The following is a 25,639-nucleotide window of genomic DNA, read 5'->3' on the forward strand; positions in this document are numbered from 1 at the left end:
GAGAGACAGAGTATGAGTGGGGGAGGGTCAGAGAGAGAGGGAGACACAAAATCCGAAACAGGCTCCAGGCTCCTGTGCCCGATGCGGTGCTGGAACCCACGAACCGCGAGATCATGACCTGAGCCGAAGTCGGCCGCTTAACCGACTGAGCCATCCAGGCGCCCCAAGAGCAATTTTCTAAAAGTAAATTGCACAACAATTAAAAGGAATGTCTTAGAATTTCATCACTGTATTAGTGGAGGTTTGTCAAGCTCTTGTTACTGGATGCAAAACCAAGATTTAAATTTGCTGATATAATTTTGAAATAAAACATGAAAGTGTTGAAGTCCTTATGACTACATTATCAATTAAAAGCCTGTTTGTCTGCATCGCTAGTGAGGAATGCTACACGTTAATATACCTTATTATATTACATTGAGTGTATTAACGATAGTCTTATCTCTTAAGGCAAATCATCTGTAAGTAAAACATTTTACCTGTCATTTAATCTATTGGAAGCAAAATGGATTTCCCACTGTGTTTTCTTACTATGCAATTTTAAGATAACCTTTGATCATTGGAATGTCCATCAAAAAGAAAACAGAGGGTAATTGCTCTCCAGTCCAACTCATTAAGTCATCAGTTCTGACTAATCAGATTTTTAAAAAATATTTTGCTGATGAGCACTGAACATTATGTTATATTGACCATGATGGAATATTTATGTAATTACAATTTAATCTAACATGTCACTCATCATTTTCTGTAGTATATTCGTCTCTTGAATAATGTAACACTTTGAAAACTAAACTATGTGACTCAACTAAATGCTATGATTCAGCATGTTATTTACCCTTGAATCTTCTTGGTCTGTGACCAACAGATTCCAGTCCTGTGCAACTCAGCACATTCTCTGTATTATAAATTCAATATTTTTTCTTCAGAATAATTTTTTTAATGTTTTATTTATTCTGAGAGAGAGAGAGAGACAGCGTGAGCAGGGGAGGGTCAGAGAGAGAGGGAGTCACAGAATCTGAAACAGGATCCAGGCTCTGAGCTAGCTGTCATCACAGAGCCCGACTCAGTGCTCGAACCCACAAACTGTGAGATCATGACCTGAGGCGAAGTCGGATGCTTAACTGACTGAGCCACCCAGACGCCCCTCTCTTCAGAATAAAAGTAGTTAATAAAGTTTAGTTTGAACAAATTCCCAATTTATACTAGGTAAATTTACTGATAATTTATGTAAGCATGAATATTGTATCTTAAGTGTTCAGAGTAGTATAATCAACATGTCAGATCTCTCTTATAAAATGGTGCCTGTGTGACCCTATAGGTTAAGCGACTGACTCTTGGTTTCTGATCAAGTCATGATATCATGGTTTCGTGAGATCTAGCACCTTGTCAGGCTCTGCATTGTAAGCAGGTTCTGTGTTACTTGAAACTCTCTCTCTCCTTTCTCTTTCTGCCTCTCCCTACTCATACTCTCTGTATCTCTCTTAAAATAAATAAATAAACTTAAAAAAAGTAAAATGCATATAAAGAACAGAAATCTGGCACATTTGGATTTAACATATATGTTCATTAAATTTTATCAAAAATGTACCAACATCCAAGGTAATTATTTTCCAAAGTTAAGAACACATTCAATCTTGGCTCAATAAGGGTAAAATGATAAATAGTGCATACATCAAATTTTTAATGGCTACTTACACTAAAAGAGAAGTATCTAAAATTAATACAATCATGTACTATAGTTGAACATATAAGTATTAGTAAAACAACTTCATTCTAAACAATTAACTGCATACAAATCCTTTAAGATGTTTTGGTGGGGTTGGTAAATTGTTCTTACATTTTAAATTTTTGTATGAAAAAAAAAACCATGAAATTTACTCTAAGGTTACTAAGATGATTCACAGAACACAACTATAAGCTGAAACACCTGAATAAGGCAAAGGTACCTTATTTTATTGATCCGAATTGATGCTGCTCCCCTACTGGTCAGCTGTCTGATGTCAACAGGACTCATCTCCTAACTCACAACTCTGCGAATCCATTTGGGACAGTAAGGCAAAGTTGAATCAACCCATCAAGGTCCCACCCTGTGTGGAAAGAGAGCAATTGCAAGATTCAAGAAACTTGGGGGCATCTGGGTGGCTTGGTTGGTTAAGCATCAAACTTTGTCTCTGATAGGATTTTGGCTCAGGTCATGATCTCACAGGGTTCCTGGGTTTGAACCCCGAGTGGGGCTCTGTGCTGACAGCTCAGAGGCTGGAGCCTGCTTTGGATTCTTTGTCTCCATCTTTCTCCAACCCTCCCCTACTCATGCTCTCTCTCCCTCTCTCTCTCTCAAAAAAAAAAAAAGATTCGAGAAACTTGGCAGATTCTCCAATATATACTGAAATGGAGCATTCAGTTTCTTAATGTAAATTATAATATAGATCGAAAAGTCTGCACACATGGTAAGTAATGTGTGAATACATTTATACATACTATTAATTATAAAGTAAATCTTAATGATCCACCAAGTAGTTAATCAATATTAACGTGTAGACTCTTCTACTCTAAGAGTGTTAAAGAGAAACCAGAAAAGAGGCCATGGTTGAAACATTCCTCTAGACGAAACACCCATCCCCACGTAACTGAGACTTGCACTGTCCTGATTCCCCGGAAATGCCAGAACTTTCGCTTTCTTCAAGTCAGAGTGACGTCATGGTTCCCAGGCCCATCAACCTCAGCGACGAGGGGAGCATCCCCCAACAGTGGGTCGCCTCCCTCATGCTTTGTGCCCGGAGCTGTGACTGCTGACAGCCTAGCTTTGTAACCATTTCTGGTTTTGACATTTTCTTGCTCAGAATGCTTTTTACTTCCCTCCCTGTAAAATACGCCTGTCAAGTAAAGCTCTCTGAAGTGTCTTGTGACAGAGGCGACCCTATCTGAAAGTCCTTACATAAATAGTTGCTTGTTTTTTTAAAACAATTTGTCTCACCAACTTCTTATATAACACTACACATGTGTGCAGTTTTTTGTGTTTCTTTCTTTTCTCATAATTATGTTTGTTAGGTTTCTAAGTATTACTTATATAGCTGTAAATCTTATAATTCCTTTTCAACCTGGCTTTTCCCAGTTTTCACTCCCACCAGAAATATTACTGCTCTATATCCTAACAGTTGATATTTTCAGACTTTTTTTTTAAGGTTTATTTAATTTTGAGAGGAGGGGACAGGCACAGAGAGGGGGACAAGGAGCCATAACAGGCTCTGCACTGACAGCAGATGGCCGGATGCAGGGCGTGAACTTATGAACTGTGAGATCATGACTTGAGCCAAAGTTGGATGCTCAACCAATTGAGCCACCTGGGGCCCCAGACTTCTATTTTCACTCATTTTCCCTTCCATTTATGGAAAAGCTACACACTAAATCCAACTTTAGGTTGGATTGAGTGCTATCCTCAGGGCAAAAGCAGTTTCTGCATCCTGATTCACCACTTAGAAATTTTGATTCTCACTCTCAGTTATATTTTCATTTCTTAGCCTGGTAGTTTCTTCATATTTTGGCATTCTTCACTGATTTGAAGACCTGATATTTTGAAACTTCCTTATCAGGATTTCTGAAATATATTCATTTGAAGATTCATCCAAATTACCTCATTGCCATTGCTAGAAATAGAAGGCTGGGCTTTTATTTTTCACAATTTTTTTTTTTAATTTACCACTGGGGGTGGTATAATTGTCAAGCATACAAATGATCGTACACTTTTCTGGAATCTTCTATTTCACATGTATGGCAAGACTTTTTAAAATCCTTCCTACATTGGTTTTCATAACAGATTTGTTGAGATACAATTCACATACCACAAAATTCATCCTTTTAAGGTATAAAATTCAATGGTTTTAATGTATTCATTCAATTCTGTAACCATCACCACTATTTTATTTGGGAATATTTTCACCAAACCTTCCCTCTAAAGATATCTAAAACTCAATGCCTACTGGCAGTCACACCTCATTCTCCTCTGTTCTCAGCCCCTGGTAACCTCTAATTTATTTGCTGTCTCTACTGATTTACCTGTAGTGGATATTTAATGTACATAGAATCATATAGTATATGGTCTCTTTTTTTTTATTTTTTAATGTTTATTTTTGAGAGAGAGAGAAAGAGAGAGGCAGAGAGAGAGGGAGACACAGAATCTGAAACAGGCTCCAAGCTCTGAGCTGTCAGCACAGAGCCCGACGCGGGGCTCGAACCCACAAACCAAGAGATTATGACCTGAGCTGAAGTCAGAAACTCAACTGACTGAGCCACGCAGGCGCCCCAAGAGGTATGTGATTTTTTTTGTCCAACATAGATCTTCGGTAGACTGGAGTCCCAGAAAGAAATTTATTTCTGCAAAGCTCCATGGAAACGGGAGGGTGAAGGCATCAAACCTCGTCAAGCTTAGTCTTAGACCCCCGTTACTCCACAAGTTGGGGCAGGGGTGGGGGGTGGTGGCTTTATTGACCACGAATGCTGATGTGAATCCTCAGGCTGTTGGGTCACACAGTTGCATCCACAGACCTTGGCAATGAATCATCCTGAAGGTAGCGGGAGGGATTTGTGGTTAGCCCTACACTTGCTAGGAAGGAGCTGTAGTCAAGGTTCTGCCTTAACACACGGCCGTGGAATTCGGACAAGGAGGGGGAGATGCTTTCCCTACCAGGCAACACAGAGCCTCAAGCCCAAGAGATGAAATGCTCTTTCTAGATGCTGACATCTGTTCTGTTAGATGCTCTGCGTTTCCGCTGTGAGAAGGTAACGAGGAATCCATGTCAGCCATTGGCCCCTTCTCGGCACTGTCACCTGGTGAGCCCACTTCCTCGGTGTTGTTTTCATACTTGTCCCTGTTTTCATGACATCCATTTTCCTTGCTGATAAATGGTTCCTTCTGGTTCCAGAATTCTGAGCCCATAGGAATTTTCCTTCTGCAATTTAAAAGTATCATTCCATTATTTCTTGACATCCATTGTTGCCTTTGAGATATGTGCCTAAACAAAATGTTGTTGCTCTATTTAAAGGAAGTTCTTTTTACCCTCTGCTTGTATCAGTGATTTTCTTTTTGTTACTTTGTTTCTTTTAAGCAGATTTCCTGAGATCTACTTAGCTGAGGTTTTGTTTGCATTGTTTTCTCTTCTCAGGTTGCAGATTTGTTTTAAATCTATTTATTGAATAACTTTTCGAAAATTCTCCACCATTAGTCTTCATATTACACTGACTTGCTTCTGTTTTAGCTTATTTATTTCAAGTAATCTCTTAACTCTAGGGTTTAACCATTTGGGATCCTAAATAAAGGTGTGGGTTGTTGGAGTTGCCTGGATTGGGGTTAGGTTGTGGCCAGTTACCACGATCTTAGTGGCCCTGATATCCTGCTCTCTCCATCATGTCTCAGGTGCAAAATGTCTCCATCCCTTCCCACCTTCTCAGCTTCCTTTGCCTTTATTTGAAAGTGAACCAAAAACTTAGATTTTTCTTGAACCTCTTTCTTTTTTCAGGTCATGCACCATTTTAATATTGCCACACTAATTTAATATCATCATACTAATTTTTTTCAGCATTTTAGTTGTTTTTTTATCAGATAACTTGGTTCAAATTAATTAGTATCTCAATATGAACAACAAATGCCCTTTTAGCTGTAAGAATGCAGAGTCTATACTTACATTGCCCAAATCCACAACAATCCACTTAAATGTAATAAACAAGATACTTTATTTTATCATGAACACTCTTGTTTTTCTCATCTAAAGCATGAAAACTAATATATGTGTGGATTGTGTGATAGAAGTACTTCACTTATAGTGGACTATGATAGTTATTAATCTAGCTTTGATCCTTGAATGCTATACACAAGACCAGTGTGATATACAACATGATGGCTATAGCTAACACTACTGTGTGATATACATGAAAGTGGTTAAGAGAGTAAATGTTAAAAGTTCTCAATATGAGGAGAAATGTTTCCCTTTTTTTTAAGTTTTCCTGCTCCTTTTTCTTTTTATTGTATCTATATGAGAAAATGGATGTTACCTGAGCTATTGTGGTAAAATCATTTCACAATGTATGTAAATCAAACCATCACGCTGTATGTCTTAAACTGTACAGTGATGTATGACAATGATTTTCCAAAAAAACTGCAAAAAAAGACTAATGTGTGTATTTCCCCCATCTTTAAGTGTTGTATTTTATTTTTTCTTTGGTTTTGATAATTTTATAAGAATAAGAACATTTCTCATTAGTCTTTGCCTGAATACAATCTATAGATCACGGTATGTTTTCAGCTAAGGAAAATAGTCTATGACTTATTTAATTGATTTAATTAGTAACAGCCTTCCATATGTTTTTTTTTTCTCCCCTTGGAATTCCGATTATTTTCATGTTAGGTCTTCCAGACATATTTGAAGGCAAATCCCTTCTCTTTCCCCTGATGGTTTCCTTCTGACAAATTTCTTCCATTTTTTTTCTTCCAAGCCACTTACTCCAGTCTCCTCTTTGAACTTATGCTCTATGTACTTGCTAAACTATTTATTTAGAAAATCATGTTTCATTTTGGTTCAGAAAATAATTTTGTGCTGATCTCAAATCTTAGTTTTTGTTAAATTTCTATTCATTGATCTCCTTTGTGTTTATTTTGACTGATCAATAGATGATTTTCCTTTTTTTGGGTGCTGACCACTTATAGTTTTATTCTTTTTTTTTTTTTTTCATTGATTCACAGGTTTTTGAAGACGCGCGCGCGCACACACACACACACACACACACACACACACTCTTGGGTCACCCACTCCGAGGATACCCACCTTACTTTCTTAGGTCTTTATGAAAATGACTTCAAGATTTTCTTTCACTCATGGCATGGGGCTAAGAGATGTTCAGGTACTCTACAAGGAAATCAACATATTTCAAGTTTAAATCCAATTTTTTACTCAAAGACTTCTTCACTCAAAGACTCCAGCTAATGTCTATCAGAAAACAAGCAAACAAACAAACACCATTTAGATCAGAATTGAAAGTACAGAAGAAGTAAACTCTACAGATGGCCATGTTCTCAGCATCTCTCATTTTAGTGTTTTTTTTTAACGTTTAATTAATTAACTAATTTTTTCTGGAGAGACTGAGAGACCCAGAGCATGACTGGGGAAAGAGCAGAGAGAGAGGGAGACACAGAATCTAAAACAGACTCCAGGGTCTGAGCTGTCAGCACAGAGCCCAGCGGGGGCTCCAACTCACAGACTGTGAGATCATGACCTTAGCAGAAGTCAGATGCTCAACTGACTGAGCCACCCAGGCTCCCCTCTTTTGTTTATTTGTGAGTCTCTGTGGCATGTGTGTGTGTGTGTAAATCACGCATATAATGGATGATGAAGATGGTAATTAAGACAGTGAAGTACTGACAGTAAATGAATAAACAAATAAATCAATGGAACAGAATAGAAAACTCTGAAATAAACCCCCCCTATACATAGTTAACTGATCTTTCACAAAGAAGCACAGAGAACACAATGGAACAAATTAGCCTTTTCGACAAATAGTGCTGGAATGACGGAAAGTCTACATGAAACAAAAAAAACAAACACCTAAACTTCATGGCCTCCACAGAAATTAACTCAGAATGGATTGCAAACCTAAATGTAAAATGCAAAACTATAAAGCTCCCAGAAGATAAAAAGAGGAGAAAATCTGGATGACCTTGGATTTGCTGATAGCTTTTTATATGCAACACCAAAAGCATGATCCACGAAAGAAGAAATTGATAAACTGGACTTCATAAAAATTAAACATTTATGACAGACACTCCCAAAAGAATAAGAAAACAACCATAGACTAGAATCAAATATTTGCAAAAAAAAAAATGTATCTGATAAAGGACTGTTATCCAAAATAAGCAAAGAAACCTTAAAATTTAACAATAAGAAAACAAACAATCAAATTTACAAAATAGGCCAACAATCTTAACAGAGACTTCTCCAGTAAAGATAAACCAATGAATGTCATGGAGCATGTGAAAAGGTGCTCACCTTATATGGCATCAGGGAGATGCCAATTTAAAAAATAATGAGACACTACTGAACATTTATTATAATGGCCAAAATCCAAAACACTGATGGTACCAAATGCTGGTGAGGATGTGAAGCAACAGAAACTCATTCATTGCTAGTGGGAATGATAACCAAGACACTCTGGAAGGCTGTATGGTAGTTTCTTACAAAATCAAATACCTTTACCTTATAATCCGGCAACCTCATTCCTCGGTATTTATCCAAATGAGTTGAAAACATGTTCACACAAAAATCTGCACATGGATGTTTATGGATGTTTATTTATGATTGTCAAAACTGGAAAGGAACCAAGATGTCTCTCCGCAGGTGAGTGGATAAATAAACTGGTACATCCAGTTAATGGAATATTATTCTTTTCATTCACAAAATGAAATGAGTGGGGCGCTTTGGGGTGGCTCAGTTGATTAAGCGTCTGACTCTGAGCTTTGGCTCAGGTCATGATCTCACCGTTCGTGAGTTCGACCGCTGTGTTGGGTTCTGTGCTGACAGCATGGAGCCTGCTTGGGATATTCTCTCTCAACCTTTCTCTTTCTCTAAAATAAATAAATAAACTTAAAAAAAAGAAATGAACTATTAAGCATAAAAAGGCACAGAAGAATCTTAAATGAATATTAGTAAGAGAAAGGAGCCGATCTGCTACATACTATGTGATTCCAACTCTATAATGGTCTGGAAAGAAATTGTAGAGAAAGTAAAAACATCAGTGGTTGCCATCATTAGGGGAGAGGACCGGACAAATAAATAGGTGAAGTAGAGAGGATTATTAGGTCAGTGAAAATACTCTGTATAATACTTTAATGATAGATATATATTATTATGCTTCTGTCCATACTCATAAAATGTACAACATCCAGAGTGTACTCTGAAGTAAACTGTGGACTTTGGTATTAATGACTTGTCAGTTTAAGTTAATCAATTATAATATATGCATTTATTATAATATATAGTAAATTATAATAAGTTATAATAAATGTACTCCATAGGGGAATGTTGTTGGTAGGGAAGGCTATGCATGTGTGATGTCAGGAAGGATGTGAGAAATGCCTGTATCTTCTTCTCAATGTTGTTGTGAATCAAAAGCTGCCCTAAACAATGCATTCTTAAAAACGACACATACATTAAAATGATGTAGGATTATTATAATGAAAATGCTCCTAGATCAATCACCAAAATTAAGAAATCACACATAAGCTCCAGAAACCCCGGAGGTATCTTTCAAGTGGTCTGTCTGTGACCACTAGCCTGAAATATGTGGCATTCATTCTTTGGTTGGTTTTTATTTTCCCTCTCTGGAATTTATTTTATTTTAGTTTATTTTTTCCCCTCTCTGGAATTTAAACTCATTGTTCCTTAACTTCACACTTTGAATCTGTCCAGGTGAGAATTTCTTTCTGTTTATCATCTTTGGGATTCACTGGGACTTCGGAATGTACGGATTGGTAGCTGTTATCACATCTGGCAATTACTCAGCCCTCATCCCCTCAAATATTGCCTCCGCGGCGTCTCTTCCTGTACTGTTCTGATCACGTGATATTAGATGTCCACACTGAGTGGTTTTGACTCTCACACTCACTTTGAGATTTTCTATCACTTTGGTTCTAGCTCCACAGCCTCAAACATTCCTTCTCACTTATTTCACAGTTAACTAATTAACACTTTAGTTGTCTTAGCTACTGAAAGCCATTAATCCCCTTCACTGGATTCGTGATTTTATTCATTTTAGTCCTAATTGTAAAAAGGGTTTTGGCTTTCCCCAAATCAACTGATGCAAGCTTTTCTATATTTCTGCTAGGATTTTAAGCTTTGCTGTCAGACCTGAAACATGGTTGATTACAGTAGGTGTCAAACAATTCCAATATCAGTGTAAAATGGGTGTGGTATGCATTTTTATTCCTTTTTCCACATGAATGAAGCTGGCTAAACCCTAGCTCAGTCTCAGTTGTTTCCCTCCTCCTCCTCCTCCTCCTCCTCCTCCTCCTTCTTCTTCTTCTTCTTCTTCTTCTTCTTCTTCTTCTTCTTCTTCATCTTCTTCAAGTGTTCTCAGGGTAAATTTGGTTTAAATTGGGTTTTAATTCTGGGTTTCCAGTTTTGGGATCCTTGCTTTCTCTTAGTTTTTTTCCTGATGATTGTTTTCTTTTTTCTTTTTTAATTTTTTAATGTTTATTCATTTTTGAGAGAGAGACACAGTGCAAGCAGGGGAGGGGCAGAGAGAGAGAGGGAGACACAGAATCCAAAGGAGGCTCCATGTTCTGAGCTGTCAACACAGAACCCAACTTTGGGCTCAAACTCACAAACAAGTAGATTATGACCTGAGCTGAAGTTGGACACTTAATCGATTCAGCCACCCAGGTGCCCCCCTGGTAATTGTTTTCTATTTTATTACTTCTAAAGACCTTTTATCTTACTCAGTAGTAAGATTGATACTCATTGCCAGACAATATTACTGGAAGCACAATGTCTCCTTGCTTTATATGCTTGTTTTTCCCTAACTCTATTTTATTAGGCTATATCTCTAGATGTATTTATAGTGGATTAATTGTAAAGCTACTACTTTGATGCATTGATATTTTGATCACAGATAGACTGTAAAACAGGTATTAAATATATACCAGTGCCAAGAATCTTAATTCCACTAAACTATGCTAAAACATTAATGGCAGTCTGAAATGTTAAATTTTCAGGTGATTATAATAGTATTGAATTTGGAATTGATTTAGAAGAGAGAAGAAACATTATAAAATGTATTAGGACATCAAGGTTTTGAAAATGTCTGTCACATAACCAAGATTTCCACTGGATCATTTTTTTTTTTATGTTACCAAGATTAAGAAATTAGATGGCCTAATAAGATTATGGAATAGCTGAGTTTCATTTCCTTTATGCTTCCAGATAATACTGATTGACACGATTGAGTATAAGAAGAGCAGTTATATATAGAATAAAACATAATTTCAAGAAGTCAATATTTAAATATTTCTATATTCCAAATTTTAATTTGTTTTTCCATGAGTTTTATTAATTTCTTCAAGTGAAACTTAAGTACACCACAATAAGTTCCTTTAACTTTAATTATGGCACCTGTCATAGATTTTTCCAGTGATTGTCAAAATACTCATGCATGAAAACATGACCACTAAAGTTTATTTTCTTTTTTAAGTTATTGTAAGTAGAATGCATATTTACATTCAATCTTGAATTTAAAAATAATTACACCAAAAACTGCAATTTGTAAAAAAATAAAAAAAGAAAATAAGTCAAAGAAATGTATGGTTCTTTGGAACAGTGCCAAGCAGGAATCTACCTCATTATAATGTATAGTCAGTAATCTTTTCACAATACTCGTAAGCATTTAAAATCTAGACAGGTCATTGACCTTATAGATTCTACAGATTTTAACTAGTTATTTGTTATGAAATGGAAGTTTCTTCTCCAGGGAGATAAACTTGTATAGAGTTGGTTTTGTGAATACTCCTTTATTTTTCATTGTTGAATATCAATTACACTCTATCATGGAGAACACACATAGAGTATACCCAGTGTTTCAGGCACTGTTACAAGTCTACACACATTAACACATGTTAGAATCATTACTCTATACATTCTGATAATATAAAAATGTTGGTAACCTATCTGACCTCATCTAGATAAGAAATTGCTTACTTGTTCATAAATACAAGGAACTTTCCATGACTGTAAAATCCTGAGCATTACTAAGTGTTAATTATGTGCAAAAATTGCACATATATTTTTTAAGTTTATTTATTTTGAGAGAGAGTAGGAGAGAGGAATCAGGGGAGAGGCAGGGAGAGAGAGAATCCCAAGCAGGCTCCAAAGTCATCAGTGCAGAGACTGACGAGGGGCCTGATCTCACAAACTGAGATCATGCCCTGAGCCAAAACCAACAGTCAGATGCTTAACCAACTGAGCCACTCAGATGCCCAGTATATATAAATTTAAATATGCAAAACAATCTCTCTGGAGGAAATTTGATTCTAGTTGTAAAGAGTTAAGGAATAAAAACCATCTTTATTAGATTAGAGTATAATTCAGTGAATACAAAATCCCAGGTTATTGCTTGGCATAATATTTTAGACAGTCCAAGGCTCAAACATCATACATCCTTTTGCCTAGAGAGTCACTAATCCAGTCAGTGGTACCATGACTCTGGAAGCACTTGCATCATTCAAAATAATCCAATTCAGTTTACAACACTGAGTATCTACTATTTAACATGACCTGATTTCATTGAGTAGGTCCATCATGTGCCTTATGATCTGGCTTTAAAGATGAATTAATGTGGAAAAAATAGTAGAGAAAATATAATTAAAAGCTGGGGATTTAGAGCAAGAAGAAATTGCAGGACAGTGAGAATGACTGCGGGGAAAATGAACACACTCATATAAAAGGAGAAAACATGAAAAACAGCCACCTGGGTTTGCAGGGCAGGCTGGTCAATGTCAATGGGAACACATGAACTGACAAATGGCAGTCCGTGAGGATGACAGACAGACGTGTATGGTTAGTTAGCTATGCCTCACATGAGCAGAAAAAGAAAACAAGTCCTTTAACCTTCTAAAAACACAACACATAATTTTTATGTTTTCTGCTCTGATTTTTTTTTTTACACTGTAATTGGTGTCTGGTAGATTTATGTATTTCATTAAATAATTAAAATAAATTCTTCTTGTTAGATTTATAGCTATCTGACTCATAAAACAGGAAAATTAACTTTTTTGTTACCTCAGCTCAGTGTCACCCAGTCTACCAAAACTGAGGATGGAGGAAGCTTTTATATCACTTTATCCCATTTAATTTTCATTGGAGATTATCAAAACCCCTTAAAAGTTCATGAGTTTGTTCCTCTAAATAAGTGGCCCTTCCTTTATAGATGCTAAATCATAAGCAAACATCTCTTGGCATTTGGGTTGTGGGATTATAGCAGATTATATACGTAAAAGTCTCCCTGAAACTTTCTTTCCTCCTCCCCTTTTATTAAAATGTGAAACATAGGTAACATACTTTTATATTACGATGGAGCTCATAAAAATAAGAGAATTTCCGAGGACCCAAAAAATAAAGAGGGAATAAAACCCATGGTATTAAAAACCTTTCTCATGTATGAAAATAATGTGTAATCTTGGAAATATGGAGGCTGTGGGATCAAGGCCCATCTAGAGATGGGGTCTGAGGCTTAAGGGGAATACTAGACTGATTTGGAAATGAAACCCATGAAAGCCAAATGCTTGAAGAATATATCACTGAAATGGCAAACTAAAATAAAATGGATAACAAATATGTGGTTGTTATGAGTTGATTTATATCTCCCCCCAAATTAAGATGTTGAGATCTTAATCTCTCATTTGAGCCACAGTTTATGGTACTTTGTTACGGTCACCCTAGCAAACTACTACATCTTCAGATAGGGAAAACCCTGCGGCCTGGGAATCCCTTGCCTTAAATATTAGCATAAAGTATGGGTACAATATTGTGATGCTACTTCAGTGAGAGGATGATTACCACCTCACCAGATTTGGCGCTGTTCCACAGATAAAGACTTAACAAAGATGAACTCACAATTTAAAATTACAAACCCCAGGGGCACCTGAATGGCTCTGTTGGTTAAACATCTATCTGACTCTTGATTTTGGCTCAGGTCATGATCACATGGTTTTTGAGATCGAGCCCCCCATGGGGCTTTGCACTACCACAGAGCCTGCTTGAAATTCTCTCTCTCTCTCTCTCTCTCTCTCTCTGCCCCTCCCCCGCTTGCACAGATGTGCTCTCTCTCTCTCTCTTTCAAAGTAAATAAATAAACTTTAAAAAAATTACAAGCACTAGAAGGAAATAATCTACCATGAGCAAGGGGCAGAAAATACCACATCCTTGGGGCGTCTGGGTGGCTCAGTCTGTTGAGCATCTGACTTCAGTTTCAGGTCATGATCTCATGGTTCGTGGGTTCAAGTCCCATATCGGGATCTGTGCTGACAGCTAGCTCAGAGCCTGAAGCCTGCTTCAGATTCTGTGTCTCCCTCTCTCTTTGACCCTCCCCTGCTCACACTGTCTGTCTCTCACTCTCAAAATAAATAAATAAATAAATAAATAAATAAATAAATAAATAAATAAAACATTTAAAAAAGAAAAAAGAAAAAGAAAATACCACATCCTGAAAAAATAAATCATCAAGGAATTATTGTCTTTATATAAAAATTTAATGTTTAAAATTATCAAAGCTATAAAAGTGCGAGAGCCAATATAAATATATACATAGTGCAAAAACTCATTTTTGAAAATAAAACTGAATCTAGAAATAGAAAGAATAAAAGGAAAAAATAAATTATGTGTAACGCTGCAGAATACATTAATACGAGAAAAAGAAAAGAGTTAACTTAAAGTGTATGTATTGGAGTTTGTCCTGATGCAAAAAAGAAGGATTAAAAGATGACAGTATGACTCCCTTTGCCACATCTACTGTGAGAACCAAGGCCCTTCTCAGCAGTCAGACTGTTCACATTCCAGAGAATGTTGCTATCACTCTGAAGGGCTGTAGTGTTAAGGTAAAGGATCCCAGAGGAATCCTGTGAAGGGACTTCAGTCACTTCGGTGTAGAACTCAGTCTTTCGCTGGAAAGAAAAAGAAAAGGCTCCAAGTTGGTAAATGGTGGGGCAATAAAGAACTGGCTACTGTTTGCGCTATGTGTACTAACGTACAGAACAGGGTCAAGGGCATTACTCTGGGCTTCTGTTATAAGATGAGTTCCCTGTATGCTCATTTCCCCATCAATGTTGTTATTTGTGAGAATGGTTTTTTTATTGAAATTCGAAATTTCTTGGGTGAAGAAACACCCACAGGATTTGGATGAGACCAGGTGTTGCTTGTTCAGTATCTTATCTCAAGCCCAGAAAGATGAATTAATTCTTGACGGATTGCTTCAGTTGAACTTGTATCACATTGAACTTGTATCAGCAAGCCACAACAGTTATAAACAAGGCTAGCAGAAAATTTGGGGCTAGTATGTATGCTTCTGAAAAAGGAACAGTTCAACAGGCTGATGAGTAAGATCATGTTGTCCTGCTACAGAAGCAGCAAGATGCCAGATGATTTTTCAGACTTATTTGTGATATTTTAATTTTTTTATTTTTTGTTTTAAAAATTCATGTTTATTTATTTTTGAGAGAGAGAAACAGAGTGGGAACAACGGAGGGGCAGAGAGAGAGAGAGAGAACTGGAGGCAGGCTCCAGGGTGCAAGCTGTCAGGACAGAGCCCAACATTTGGCTCAAACTCACCAACTGTGAGATCATGATCTAAGCCAAAGTTGGAGGGTTAACTGACTGAGCCACCCAGGCGCCCCTTATTTGTGATATTTTAAAGATGCCATAAATATTGATTTGGGGGGAAATGACATTATGGAAGACAACTTAAAAGACAGCATGAAAAGATGAGATATTCAAACATATTTCCACCAACAATCCCAGAAAGAAAGAAAGACTGGGAAAAATAATATTTAAAAATATAGTATCTGAGAATTTTCCAGAATTCATATGAAGCTTTAGTTTTAGTAAGTACACAATCTGACATATGAGAAATTTAATAGATAGATAGATAGATAGATGATAGATAGATAGATAGATAGAAAGAATAGGGAAATTTCAGAACACCAAAGACAAAGAGTATGTAAAAAACAACTCTAAAAATGCAAATTATATACAAATAAATAGCAATTAAATATTTTCACAAGAACAGAAAGCCAAAATAAGCTGTTGCCATGTCTTACCATTAAAAGCAAAGGCATTTTCAGATAGAAACCACTGCTAGAATACCAGTGTGGGAAGAACTACTGAATTATATATTCAAAATGAGAGCTGACAAAAAAACCACAGATATAAAGTGCATGGAAAACGATAGCAAAGACACTGTTAAACATTTGGATAAATCTAAAATGCATTGATTGTGTAACACCAAAATTAATTATAATGTCTAGTTTGAAGGGATATCAAGTGGAACTAAATACCGGGCAAAAATAGCATACAAGATGCAATGCAAGATAGAAGGAAATGAATTAGGTTTAAAATATTTTCAGAAGAGGCATCTGGGTGGCTCAGTTGGTTAGGCATCCAACTTCAGCTTAGGTCATGTTCTCACAGTTTGTGAGTTCAAGACTCGCATGAGGCTCTCTGCTGTCAGCACAGAGTCAGCTTCAGATCCTCTGTCTCTCTGCCCCTCCCCTGCTTATGTATACTCTCTCTCTCTCAAAAATAAATTAAAAGGTTTTTTAGAAAAATTTTTTCAGATATTTGTATTGTTTTATTTTTGCTGTTTAGGTAGATATTAACTGATATTCAATGTGTTAAGTCACATATTAATTTTTATCATTGTATTAACATTTGATAAAGCAATATATATCCTTTTAATAAACATATCTATTTTCCCAAATTGATTACACTTGCATAACCAGCCCCCAAATCAAGAAGTGGAATATTGTCAGCACCACACAGTCCTCCTTCATGCTTTCTTATAGTCACTCTTTCCCAGTGGAAAAACAACTATTTAGATTTCTGATAACTTAAATTAGATTGTGCTATTTTGTCCTATATTTGGATAGAATTACACTGTATGGCTTTAGGGCTTACCTCGTTCAAAATTATATTCTGGAAAATGCACTCACATTGTGCACAGCATTGCAAATTATTTACATTTTTGCTGTACATTATTTTTGTGTCAATGAATTACAATTTATCTGTTCCTCTCCTGATGGACATTTGTGGTAGTTTGGGGCCACTGGGAAAAATTGAACCATTTGCATAATGCTACTATGAATATGGTTTTTCGTCAGCATGGATTTATATCTGGGAGTGACATTGCTTGGTAACAGGGTAAGTGTATTTTTAACTTTAGTTGATGCTGACAAGCAGTTTTTAAAAATGCCAGTTTACACTCCCACCAGCAGTTTACGTGAATGCAGTTACTCAGCAACCTCCTCCCTGATATTTGAGATTTCCTAATGTTTTTATTTTAGTAAACCTGATAAACGTGTACAGATATTACATGGTGTTTTTAGGGTGCACTTCTCTGATGACTAATGAAGCTAAGGACATTTTCATATAGTTATTAGACATTTAGATGTTCTTTGTGAGATGTTGTTCAAGTCTGTGACTATTTTTCTTTGAGCTGTCTTTTTTTTTTTTTTTTAAGAAGTTCTTTATATATCCTGGACCCACACAGGTTGGTGGATATATGTATTGCAACTATTTTCTTCTCTGTTGATGATGTTGTCTTTTTTTTAATGGTGTCTAAATTTGTTATCTTTTTAATTTAATTTTATTTATTTTGAGAGAGAGAGAGAGCATAAGTGGGGGAGTAGCAGAAAGAAAGGGAGAAAGAATTCCAAGAAGACTCTCCAAAGTCAGCACAGAACCCGACCTGGGGCTCGAACCCATAAACGGTGAGATCATGACCTGAGCAGAAATCAAGAGTTGGACGCTTAACGGACTGAGTCACCCAGGTGCCCCTAAGTTTGGTATTTTTTAATGTCTAACAAATGATGCCAAAACTTACAGTTAAAAGACAATCATCAGTGTAGCCTGTTGTCAAGCTTTGGCTAGACTCCTCTAGATCACCCATCTGGACTGAGGCAAGCTCAGGTGACCCTGGCTGGCCTTACACACGTGTCTCTGGCAATCTTGGGGCCCACTGACCACTGGTCTGTCACCTCAGTTCTTCAGGTATCCCTTCATCTTCCAGCAGGCTAGCTTCAGACCATGCCCTTGGCGGCCACACGGTTTCAAGTGCAGGAAAGAAGGGCAAGCCTTGATGTGTAAGATGGCTGCTCATTTCTCTCTTGCTTTATCTATTCAACTTTTTGTAAAGATTTCAGTTTAGTTATTTATTTTGAGAGAGAGAGTATGAGCAGGGAAGGGGCAGAGAGAGGAGAGAGAGGGAGGATCCCAAGCAGGCTCTGCACTGTCATCGCAGACCCTGACACAGTACTTGGACTCAGAACTGTGAGATCATGAGCTGACCCGAAAACAAGAGTTGGACACTAAACCCACTGAGCCACCCAGGCGCCTCTCTTACTTTATGTTTTCTAGGCTCCGACTTGGCCAAACAGAGTTATGTGGTCAACCTGGCTTCAAGGGGAAGGAAAGCAGATTCTACATATCAACTACAGAATCTGCAAGGTTACATCAAAGGATGAGGGTGCAGGGAGAGAAAAGATATATGCCACCTTTATAAGCCACTCTTGTCTGTTTCTGACCACAAATATATTCTAACCTCATACAATGTACACTCACCCTCATCTATGATGCCCAAATTCTCACCAAATTGTGACATAAGGCTCAATGTCCAGAGTTTTACAATCTGTGTTAAATTTTAATGTAATGCCTCAGATATGGCTGCTATCGATCTGTGAAATCCAAACTATGACACTCATTACCTACCACTGTCACCAACCACTACGCAGTGGTGATGAAGCATCAGGATGATTGTAACAGACACCCCCGTTCCCAAACAGGAAGAACAGGAAGCGCACTGCAATCTGTAGTCCACAGATGTTCTGAATTTCCACAAGGTAAAAGTTAACAAAACGCTCATCTCTGGGGACAAGAAGCATTCTTTGATTAAACCCTGATTCTGAATCTTGGAAATGTGAGCTGGATTTAATAACAAAAATAAGAATGCAAGCCAATGAAATACAAGTCATTTCAATGGAAAAAATAAGCAGGCACATAGCTACAGCTGAGTAGCTGCTTTCTCTTGCTTTCAGACTCTACAGATTTGGGGGCTTGGAGGTCTTTTTGAATTGTGATCAATCTTGGTCACTTTTGCTCCAAGTTGGGGGTCTTCTTGCTCTACAAGTCTTTTAAAACTATGGGTCAGGACTTGTGATTTGGGGAAGATGGGATAGATACAATTTTTGCTTTTTCTCCTTCTAAGTACAATGAAAAACCCTGAATATTATACATAAAACAACATGAGATCCTGAAAGGTACAGAGAAAGCAAACTAACTAGGGATGTTGGGACTTCAAAATGATTGGGGATAGTTTGTCTGGATTTTCTTTTAGCTACATATAATCTGAATGTGGAGCTACAGAAGGTAGCAACTTTGAGATGTCAGAAGGTTCCAACTCAAAAAGACCCCAATACCTTCTCTCTCTAGCCAAAGAAACAGGACAGATGCAGCCTAAGAAGACAGTAAACTTTAAGAAAATACTATAGTTAAGTAATCCTCTAAGACAGAAATATGGCCCTCAAGGCTCACCAGACTTCTATCCTGTCTAGGCAGTAAGAGGCTATGGGGAAAACCCAAGCCAACATGTTGTTAGAAAAGGATAAATAGGCAACCAGAACTTATGTATCTATGACCAGTTCTGTGTTGTGATCATTCAAACTACATTTTACAATACTCACCTTTTAATAAAGGAATAGTGTTCATTAATATTTAGTGTGAATATCATTATGCTAAAACTTTCCTGTCACCTTCTTATCAGTTTTATTAGGAATATGTTTTCATGCTTTTAAGTTTTTAAATGTATCTTTCTTCCATTTTGTGGAATTGTTTTATTAATGTTATTTATTTTTATCTTGAAGGTTACATTTAGCAAATTATTTTTATTGACCTTCTTGGTAAGTATTTACCAAGAAGAATTAAACTTGTTTTCTCTAAACTTTAAGGGTCACATGGAATTTTATTTATGTATGCATATGTGCAGCCCAAAACACAACCACAAACAAATGGAGAGTATGCATGTGTTTGTGTATCTTTGTGTATAGATGGCATACATGAGTTGGAGGTAACAGTGAAATGTCATTAAGACTGGGAAACAGAAATTGATACTGGTTATATCAGTTGATTATAAATGTTTCTTTAACGAGGGGGAAGATATTAATTTATAGTGCCTTGAACGCCAATAACAATATATCCCGATAAATATGTATAAAACATGCCTGATTGATGTCAATGGTTCACAAATACACATGATAATCTACATGTAGATTTTGTAGATAAAGTGAAGCCCTGATATGTTTTATCTTTCCAAATTCTTGATAAACATCTTGAATTTATAAATGTATTTGTCATATTTTTTAAAGAGTATATATAACTTAACCCTCATTTTAAAAAATGTTATTTATTTATTTTTGAGAGAGAGAAAATAAGCAGGGGAAGGGGAGAGAGAGAGGGAAACAGAGGATCCCAAGCAGGCTCCCCGATGTTAGCACAGAGCCTGATGGGGGGCTGGAATTCAGGAAACTATTAGATCATGACCTGAGCTGAAATCAAGAATTGGATGCTTAAAGCAACTGAGCCACCCAGGAGTCTCCCCCCCACCCCAATCTTCTTTTAATTGTAGTTCTATTTAAACTTCTGAAGTGTAATTAGCAAGGATTATAACTCTTATAAATGAATTCTAGCATTTTAAATAAAATCAAGAAAACATTTTTTACCAAATATAAATTGTATGCAATTAAATAACTTGCATTAATAATATAATCAGAAAATAGCATTCCAAATCGATTGTACAAAGCATATGCTTTATTGTGCAATAAAATTATAAATATTTTAGCACACTTAAGAATATCTCCCCCAAAATGCAACCTTGAATAAAATATAGTATGATATGATTTTCTGAAGAATATAAGCAATAACAATTTATTGGTTTCTTCTTGCCATTTCTAAATGTTTTAAAAGGTTAATTTTCAGGGTCTCCATGACATTTCATGGAATTTGCGTTTCACAGATTTGATAATACTTTTTCTCTTTGAGTATGGACCTCTGAAATCTAAATTGTCCTAAGGTATTTGGTCTTTGAATGAAGTTTTTGCAGGTACATTTTTTTCTTGACCTCTCTCTGCCTCAAAAAAAATCCACCATACAGAATAGAAATAAACATTGCTTCAAGAAAAATTATAAGCCATTGTTTAAGTATTAAACACTAGGTATGAGTTTAAAAAAAGAAACAAATCTGAAAGTGACTTTTAAAGGAAGGTTCACAGTATCCTATTGTAACTAAAGCACAGGGAAACATAGTTATTTTCTCACTAATTTAAATAAATTTTAATGCATTGACATTTTTGTTTAATAAAAGGAGATAATTTAGTTAATAAAAACAGACTTCTCACTTACTAAAAAGATATAATAAAAGGAGACAGAGGTCTTGAGAGGCTGTAAGAAAGTTGCTGATGATTTAGTTCCAGGGTTTTGTGTTAGAGCTCTAAGGGACAGTGTGAAGTAAACTCACACACAAGAGCTCAGCAATTTACATTTGTTCCTGACAGGCATCTCATAAAATAAAAACCTCTTTCAAATTACCCTCCAAGTCTTATGGGTGTTGAATAAACTATAGATCGATTTTAGAGTGAAAATGTTAGTCATAGGCAATGCAAAACTTTAAATGTAATGATTATATAATAAATTTGGGTAATTTACATAAGTAATAAAATTGAACCAGTTAAACAAAAAAATGCTTAAAAATCACTCTGCTTAGCTTCTACCATGCTCCCTCAGAGGATGTTCAAATATGACTTTCATCAAAGTCACATTTAGATTCATATAAGATGTTCTTGCGTTAGGAGTTAAGTCAATCTCTTGAAAATGACAGAAAAGATGTGTGCGACATTTTTCTATTGTCTTCTTGAGCATCTCTGTCCTTCCTGTGGAGGACAGCTGCACGAAAGCAATCTCTCTCTTTTTAGCAGGCCATTTGCCCCAATTTTGTGGCTTAGAGCAAGAGTCCAGTTATTCTATTACTTGGATGTGGTTTATTTCCTGTCATATCGTCTTTACTTCCCCTTGAAATCAGAGCCACAGAAAGTGCAGGAAGAGCCCTGGGGAGAAGGGGACAATGTATATGGCAAAGAGCAACTTATTTAAAAAAAAAAAACAGATGTCCCTTTGTCCTTCAGAAAGGCATGCTTTAAAGTACTGTGGGAAATGTTAAGAAATATATTCTAACTTCTTTGCAACAGAGGACAGAGGAAAGTGATCAGTACCTTTATTTCCATTGTGACAGGGTTTTCTAGCACTAGCAGAGAGTGTGCTTCTGGGTCATTGTCCCCACTGTCCAATACACCATCCCCCAGCCTCATGGATGACTGGACACGTGATGGGGATCACAGAACTGGCCAGTGCAGCTGTGAGTTTCATCGCTGCCCCCATGATTCCAAAATGTTCTACAGAAAGAACCAAGAACCCCTCTGATTATATAACTAATTACAATGTCTTTCATAGAACAGCTCACACAGCTTTCAGTAGCCTTAACGACACCTACCTGTTGGAGGGGGGTAGGGAGATAATATTCATGGCACAGAGACTAAGAAATGAATACTCAGCTAAATTTACAACTCAAGGTTGTAACATGTATGTGCTAGAAATACACTTACCGTGTTCACTGATGTGGCTTCCAAAAAAATAAGCATAGCTGACAGTTAAACTGTCTACATTACACACTGTAACATTTCTTCTGTTCCTTTTGCTTTCATTCCCCAACTTCTATTAACGGGACTATTGACGCATTCTAGAATCACTGAGTTCCTTCTATACTTGCCTGCTCATCCTCTAATCCCATGTTCTGTTTCACCCACCTCTATCACCCCATAAACAGTTCTGGCTACAAGAGACACTAAAGGCATTCTCTGAATTTTCTTTCCATTTTTAAAAACTTTTCACCGTTTATTTATTTTTGAGAGAAAGAGAGAGACAGAGCACAAGCAGGGAGGGCCAGAGAGAAGAGAAGACACAGACTCCAAAGCAGGGTCCAGGCTCTGAGCTGTCAGCACAGAGCCCCCTGAGGGACTCGAACTCACAGACTGCGAGATCATGACCTGAGCCGAAGTTGGATGCTTAACCGACTGAGCCACCCAAGTGTCCCAATGTTGCTGTCTTTCTGGAGGTGGTAGTTAAGTGCAATGTGCCCATGCTCACTTGAAAGCTAGCTTTCTGCGGCCAGTTTCTTCCACAATCCTTTAGTCCAAGGTTCCTTCTGTATAAGTTTCCTCTGCAATTTTTTTTTTTTTTTTTTTTTTTTTTGCTGAGTGGAACTACTTTTGCCATTTCTAATTATAAAATTACATTTTAAAAGTTTATTTATTTTGAGAGAGACAGAGACAGCATGGGGTGGGGGTGGGGGGGAGCAGAGAGAAGGAGAGAGAAGATCCCAAGCAGGCTCTATGGTGCCAGTGCAGTGCCCGATGCAGGGTTCAAGCTCACAAAACCATGCGATCATGACCTGAGTCCAAACTGAAAGTCAGATGCTTAACTTACTGAGCCACCCAGGTGCCCCTAAAATTACTTTAAAACTTTATACTTAGTTATATACTTTTCCTCGATTATCTCCTCTCTCAGAGAACATCCAAACTCCGAGCTTTACACTTTTCAGCTCTTTAAAAATGAATATCCAAAATACTTATGTAATGTTTAATTCTGTTACAATTTTTAGCCATGTCTAACTGGCATCTCCATCAAGAAGATGTTATGTTTTCATTGATGTAGTGGTTTGACAAAGAATGTGGTAGAAAACAAAATGTTAGAATCACCTCTGGGACTTTTGAAATCAAATTTGAAACTCTTAAAGTGAGCTGAAAGTATGTTTGTGAGACTCAGCATGCGCCTATCACCTCACATTATCTCAAATACTCAAAGACAAATAGCTTTATTAGAACAGAGAGATTTAAGGGATCCCTGTAACTAATCCCATTAAACGCATTCAAACACCACCTACTAAAAGCACTCTTTCTTTATTGAGAACAGTCATCAAAATAAAACTATTCCCTTAGTTTCTCCTCTTCTTTAAAAACCCCACATCCTACATACTTTCAGAATAGAATCCATATTCTTAATCAAGAGTATGACCCATCTAACTTATTCACACATATTCATTAATGTCTCATGTTATTACCTATCTAGCCAACCATTTATTTTTACTGAATGAAGACTTCCCATGACCACAGCCATTTGACTTCACTGTGATTAGACTCAAAAATTTTTCCTCACGTGTCAGAGTCTTAGAGATAATTCCAACATATAAAATTTATTGTTTGTTTACTTTTACCCTTTGCTTTTCAAATCTGACTATAATCTGATATCTTGTAGCATATACCCTACACAGAAGCTGTCTCCTTTACCCTTCTCATATTTTCAGAATTTTTCACTCTTATTTTTGCAATTACATGATTTAAAATCCCCCATCACCAGAGCTCCAGAAAGCTCCCGACTGATTCGCTTGAAGAAGTGAAATCATTTTCCATCTCCTTAGGTGAATATAAATCAATTGGTGCCCTGGTTTTAAAGCTCTCTTGACTTTTTTCTTTCTTCCTTTTACACTGCTTGCCTTTCTTTCCCTTTTTAGAGGTCACCTTCTGAAGTTAGATGTTGTATATTTTGGAAATGCATTCCTTATTACTCAGTTACTGACAGATTTACTCTTTTAATTTTCTGTCTGAATTCTTCCTTATCAAGTATTTTTTCTGAGTAGCATCACAATTCTTTACAGTAGCTTTCAAAGCTGAATTTGTACCAGAATCATCTACGAATCTAAAGAAAATATAGATTCCTGGAGAATACCATGGGAGTGGCTTGAGGGCTTGCAGTCTATGTCTTTACAAAGCTCTGCAAATGACAACAAAGGAGGCAGTCTGTCTCAGTTCCAGGAACATGAATTTAGGAATTAAAACTAGAGAAGAAAGTTGGTTTTCAGTGTATAGCTTTTTGGAAACAAGCAAAAACATAAGATGCATTAACTGACATCATCACTAATGAAAACTAGCGTATTTGGAACAATACCCTTTCTCACTCTCCCAGTCTTTGCTTCTGCAACAACTGCTTCTGGGCCAGTGACTGACATCTCTATATACTCTCAGCTCTGGCCCCAGGGACAAGGTCTATCCAGGTTTGATCCAGTGAGATCAACATCTCAGGGAAATTCTTTAGACTGTCTCTGCCCCTGATTTGGAAGGCTCCTGGGGTACTAGGTAATCCACTGTTGAATTGCTGCTAGATTCTGCGTTCCAGCACTGACACTGAGACTTTGTGCCAGATCCCCAATGTTTGGTTCATTCTACTGAAAACTTACATTCCGATAATGGGCACCCCACTGTTTGAATTTAATTTAATTTTTTTTTCTTTTAGTTTTTTTAAAAATTTATTTCTGAGAGAGAGACAGCTTGAGCAGGGGAGTGTTAAACAGAGAGGAAGACACAGAATTTGAAACAGGCTCCAGTCTCTGAGCTAGCTGTCAGCACAAAGCCCAATGTGGGTCTCGAACCCACTAACGGTGAGATCATGACCTGAGCCGAAGTCTGAGACTTAGCCGACTGAGCCACCCAGGCGCCCCTGAACCCAATTTTCAAAGACACTTCAAATCCATGTGCTTCGGTTTGAATTTTTCTGTTTCACTTGATCTGCATTCTGAATTTCTAGGCTAATACATATGTAACTCCCAGTACCTCTTTAAAGGTTGAATCTTTGACTTACTCCTGGCACTTACTATTCTCAGGCCTAATTTCTAATAATAGCCTGACTCCGTTCCCAGTTAGTACATTTTTGTCTTGTAAATGGCCTGTCTGCCTGACCTT

The 25,639-nt window shown here is 36.9% G+C and overlaps 1 pseudogene; it reads left to right on the forward strand.

Moving 5' to 3' along the window:
• Positions 1-14,518: 14,518 nt before the first annotated feature.
• Positions 14,519-15,128, forward strand: LOC120236120 (annotated as a pseudogene).
• Positions 15,129-25,639: the final 10,511 nt, after the last annotated feature.

The sequence above is a fragment of the Hyaena hyaena genome, unplaced genomic scaffold (assembly GCF_003009895.1).
Source record: "Hyaena hyaena isolate Hyena2069 unplaced genomic scaffold, ASM300989v1 scaffold_145, whole genome shotgun sequence".
Taxonomy (NCBI): domain Eukaryota; kingdom Metazoa; phylum Chordata; class Mammalia; order Carnivora; family Hyaenidae; genus Hyaena; species Hyaena hyaena.